Source organism: Diaphorina citri, unplaced genomic scaffold (assembly GCF_000475195.1).
Source record: "Diaphorina citri unplaced genomic scaffold, Diaci psyllid genome assembly version 1.1 scaffold253, whole genome shotgun sequence".
Classification (NCBI taxonomy): domain Eukaryota; kingdom Metazoa; phylum Arthropoda; class Insecta; order Hemiptera; family Psyllidae; genus Diaphorina; species Diaphorina citri.
The window spans coordinates 193404-198403 of record NW_007377690.1 but is presented as its reverse complement, the minus strand read 5'-3'; the positions used below and the strand labels follow the sequence as shown (position 1 = coordinate 198403).

Genomic DNA, 5000 nt, shown 5'->3' with positions numbered 1-5000 from the left:
CTAAGGAAAGAGAGAAGAAGAAAAGAGTAGAGGATATGGAGAAAGAAAGAGAGAGAGAGAGAGAGAGAAACAACAGCTACAACACCACCACGACCACCACCACCACCACCACCACCACCACCAAATTCTTACCTCTATAGGGCCACTCACTATGAGACAGACCTGACAGATAAACCTGATCAGGTCCGCCTGTTAGGTCCACCTGATGAGCACACACACACTGTCAGGATCAGGTAGACCTGACAGGCGGACCTGATCAGGTGTACCTGTCAGTTCTACCTGATAGTGAGTGGCTGGCCCTAGTTTAGGTGTATTTTCGGAAAAGGACCCGATTATGATGGCGCACCAAAAGTGGGGAAATTCCGAAACTCAGGTAGACCTGACAGGCGGACCTGATCAGGTGTACCTGTCAGTTCTACCTGATAGTGAGTGGCTGGCCCTAGTTTAGGTGTATTTTCCCTTTGAAAACGGACCCGATTCTGATGGCTCCTCTAAAAGAGGGAAAATCCCGAAACAAAAACATTTCTTACCTCGAAACTAGCGTCCAAGTTTACAGCGCGGGTTGACTGGACTAACACAGGGCGGTAGAAAGGGCGACGTTGACTGGGGTAGAAACGGCAATGTGGGTCCCTTGTTGATCGGCCGGCTTATAATCCAAATCATATTGGAGACGAGGTAGATGCATAATTTCTCCTGGGGAATAAAAATAAAGGGGGGAAAGGAAAGAGGGAAAAATGGGGAATGACAAGGAGAGAGGGGAAAAGGGACAGAAAGAAGGGAGGAAATCAAGAAGGCAGAAAGGAGAGAGGGATTCAAAAAGGGAAAGAAATGAGAGAGGGATTCAAAAAGGGAAAGAATGGGAAGAGAGAGTCAGAAAGGGAAAAAGGAGAGCGGATTAAACAGAGAAAATAAAGGACGAGGGAATAAAAAAAGGGGGAAAAATGTAGAGAAGGGATTCAAAAAGGGAAGAAAGGCGGGACACGGGATTTTTCGCTCCTCGACGGATCTTGTCAAGGGAAATTTAATTCCAAAAGGAAGGACAAGGCAGGGAATTTCTTCAGATGGAGAGAATCTCTTCAGAGGAAGTAGGGACGAATTTTTCGCTCAGAGGGAAAAAGGAGGTAAATTTCTCGAGAGGGAGGGAATTTCCCCTTTCGTCCCTTCACTTATTGGATCTCTCGAAAAAAAATAATAAAAATATTTGCTGATTTTTCCCCCCTTCAATATTTCTTCTTTGCCGCTGTGTTCTTCTCTTCTCTTCTTCTTCTTCTTGTTCCTTTAGTCTTCTTGTCCTTTCTTTCTTCTTACTGGTTGAATTCCTGAAAGTCAAACAAAGAGGATTGCAGCTACACCTGGGCCCTATAGAATGCTTATAGTGTGTCCAGATCAATGTGACAGCAAAAAAATAGGCATTGTTGCCAAACGTGTCACATGTGCAATGGTAGAGAATCTTTAAAAGAGGAAGGTATATTGCACAGTGCTTCCTCCGACAGTGAAACAAAGTCAGGTAAGGCGATATCCACCCTACCTGTTCTAGAATCCAACCTCTGAGTGCTCACTGCAGCATTGTAGGATTTTTCCCAATATCTCAATAATCCTAACATCCAATGTTTACCTACCATGCTGGCACCGGTCGCTATACGCAGTTATATGCCATAGCTACTCATTTTCCTCACGAAGCTGAGTGGGCCCCGCAACAGACAGTCACGGACTCAATCATTTGCTTGATACAAATTTCTTGACCCCGCCGGGAATCGAACCCGGGTCTCCCGCGTGCAAGGCGAGTGACCACTACGTCATGGGAGCTGACTTGTAGGAAAAATATAGGGAAAGCTGTGTTTTACACATAGTTGACGCTGCCGATCGACGTTCACTGAAACCGAACACTAGCTCGACAGCATAGATTCACCTCGTCGATCGATCAATGGTGTCGAATATGTGTGGACGCGGCTTTAGCAGGTTTACTTTCCCCTTGGGATGAATTTAACCCATTAGTACCTATTCGTACATAAGTGCATTTGAAACAATGGGAAATCTGACATCTCCACTAATCCTTGTTATGTTGCACATTGCATACCTACTCAAATAGTTATACGGCGTTCATGGAAAATATACCCCACGCACAAGCAACGCTTCGGTCCGTTTACTTAATAGCGAAAACCAAGGGATCCTTTTTTCCCTCTTTATTAGAAGAAAGACAAAGAAGAGAAAGAGAGAAAAGGGAGAGGAGAGAGGGAGAAAGTTAAAAATAAAGAAAGTCGACACATTTCTAAACCAAGTGATATGAATAGAAACTATGTTGCCAGAAAGATAAAGATAGATTGTACATAAGTGCATTTGAAACAATGGGAAATCTGACATCTCCACTAATCCTTGTTATGTTGCACATTGCATACCTACTCAAATAGTTACACGGCGTTCATAGAAATTATACCCCACGCACAAGCAACGCTTCGGTCCGTTTACTAGCGAAAACCAAGGGGTCCTTTTTCCTCTTTATTAGAAGAAAGACAAAGAAGAGAAAGAGAGAAAAGAGAGAGGAGAGAGGGAGAAAGTTAAAAATAAAGAAAGTCGACACATTTCTAAACCAAGTGATATGAATAGAAACTATTTTGCCAGAAAGATAAAGATAGATTGAGAGAGAGAGAGAGAGAGAGAGAGAGAGAGACTTGAGAGGGACAAATATATAATGAAAGGACGAAAACGACAAAGAAGGAAAATAATATAATGTATAGATGAAGGAGAGAGACAGAGAGAGAAAGAGATACTCGATGTAGCATCTAATTACGACATATTCAACAAATGACATGTGGCGCCAGAGACTTTATCACCCTCTCTCTCACTCTCCCCCTAAATTCTCATTCTATCTCCTTTCCCCTCTTTCTCTCTCCTTCTCTTTCTCCCCCCTTTTTTTAACTTCTCCCTTTCTCCCTCTAACTTCTCATTTTCCTCTCTCTCTCTCTCTCTCTGTTTCCTTCTTGGTCGTGTCTTCTTTATTCATTTTCTCTTCCCCTCTCCTTCTCTCATTCTCCCCCCCTTTCTCTTTCCTCCTTCGTCATCTTTCCTTTTTCTCTCTCATTTTTGGTCCTTGTAACTATTTCCCCCTCTCTCTGTCCCATTAATCCCCCTTTCCTCTCTCTCTCTCTCTCTCTGTTTCCTTCTTGGTCGTGTCTTCTTTATTCATTTTCTCTTCCCCTCTCCTTCTCTCATTCTCCCCTCTTTCTCTTTCCTCCTTCTTCATTTTTCCTTTTTCTCTCTCATTTTTGGTCCTTGTAACTATTTCCCACTCTCTCACTCTCTCTGTCCCTTTAACCCCCCCCTTTTATTTCAATTCTCCTCTTTTTCCCCCTCTTCTTCCGAATTTTCCTCTTTTTTCTTCTCTAACCCTTTCTTTGATACTTCTCTTCCCCTCCTATACTCTCTTTTTATCTCTCCTACTTTTTTACACGCTCTCCCTCTCTCCTCTTTTCCCCTCTCTCTCTCATCTTTTCTCTTTCATCTCAATTCTCTTCCTTTACCTCCCCTCTGATCGTTTCTTCTCTCCCTGCTTTCTTACAGTTCTCCGTCTTCAATCTTTATCTTACTTCTCTTCCTTTCTCCCCCTCTCTCTCTCTCTCTCTCTCTCTCTCTCTCTCTCATAATTTCCCCTCATTCCTTTCTCTCTCTCTATCTCTCTTACACTCCCCTCCCTTCATTTCCCCATATTTTCGCTTCCTCTCCTTCTCTCCCTTTTTTTTATCGTGTCTGATTACGCCCCATAAATTTCGACACATTTCTGTTTGTTCTTTTCCCTCCTCCTTCTTTCCTTTCTTCTCCTCCTCTTCTTTTTCCTCCTTCCCCTCTTTTCGTTTTTTCCCCTCCTCCTTCTTTCTTCTGGCCATGCCTTTTCCACAAGTTTGGCCATGCCTCGGGATGAACTAGCGGGATTCCGGAGCGAAGCGACGGAATTCAGCTAGTTAATCAATATTTAAAGTGCTTGTTTTAGCATTTTTTTTAACTTTTCTATTTTAGCTTCTTCTTTTAACTTGAAAAACTTCTTTTATTATGAATTTTGTTGATATAGCTATACATACTTCATTAATCACCTTCCCCTTTGTCTTCTCTTCTCCATTAGCTTTTCTTGCTATCTCCTCTTTCTCGTTCTCTCCATTTCTCATGTTTCCTCTCCTTCCATTTCTACCCTCTACCATCTTGTTTTCCCTCCATCTCTCCCTCTTTTCTACTTTTCTTCATCTTTTTCCTTCCCACCACTGTCTCCTACTCTCTCCAAATTTCTCTCTTTCCCATGACTTTTCCTCTTCTTCTTCCTTTTTGTTCTCTTTGTTTATCCCCTCCTTCATTCTATTTTTAGATCCTCAATCATTTTCCGTTCTAAATATATTATCTCTCCCTTGCTTTACTCGCTTTTCAACTATCGTATCTTCGCAAAAAAAAAAAAAAAAAAAAATCGTCGTTTTTGTCGTTCTTCCTCGTTTTTAATTTTTGAATTAGAATCCTGGCATAGCAAATAGCGACAGTTTTTCGGTCAAAATGGAAGTCGAATAACAGATTTCTCGTGGAGTAAAAATACAAAATGTAGGTTGAAATAGGTACCTACATTATGTTAAGTAATGTACATTCACAGGCACTAGCTTAGGCGCCTGACGGCTTTTGATTGTACAGACTACAGAGATGAAATTCGCAACACAAGTTTACTTGTTGCTGAAACAAATGAAACAATATTATGTTTCATTTGTGGTCTGCCATCCAACATGTAAATAACATAAATCAGGACCGTATTTAGAGGGGCCGAAGGAGCCCGGCCCCTCCCCCCCCCCTCGAGCTCCATTTTTCTTCTTTACTGTACGTGAGACTCCGAAAAATTGGGGTCCGGGTGGCCCGGCCACCCCCCTCCCCTACCTTCGAGCTTCATTTTTCTCCTGTACTGTTGGCCAGACTTCGAAAATTTGGAACATCCACCCCCCCCTCTCCAGTCAAAAGTATTAGAATATTTTGTATTC

The 5000-nt window shown here is 42.4% G+C and overlaps 1 long non-coding RNA gene across 1 annotated transcript in view; it reads right to left on the bottom strand.

Moving 5' to 3' along the window:
- LOC113466346 overlaps positions 1-767 on the bottom strand; it is a 4810-nt gene extending 4043 nt beyond the window's left edge. Inside the window, exon 1 of the long non-coding RNA XR_003390770.1 lies at positions 531-767. This is a non-coding gene — a long non-coding RNA (uncharacterized LOC113466346). The remainder of the gene's footprint in view (positions 1-530) is intronic.
- Positions 768-5000: the final 4233 nt, after the last annotated feature.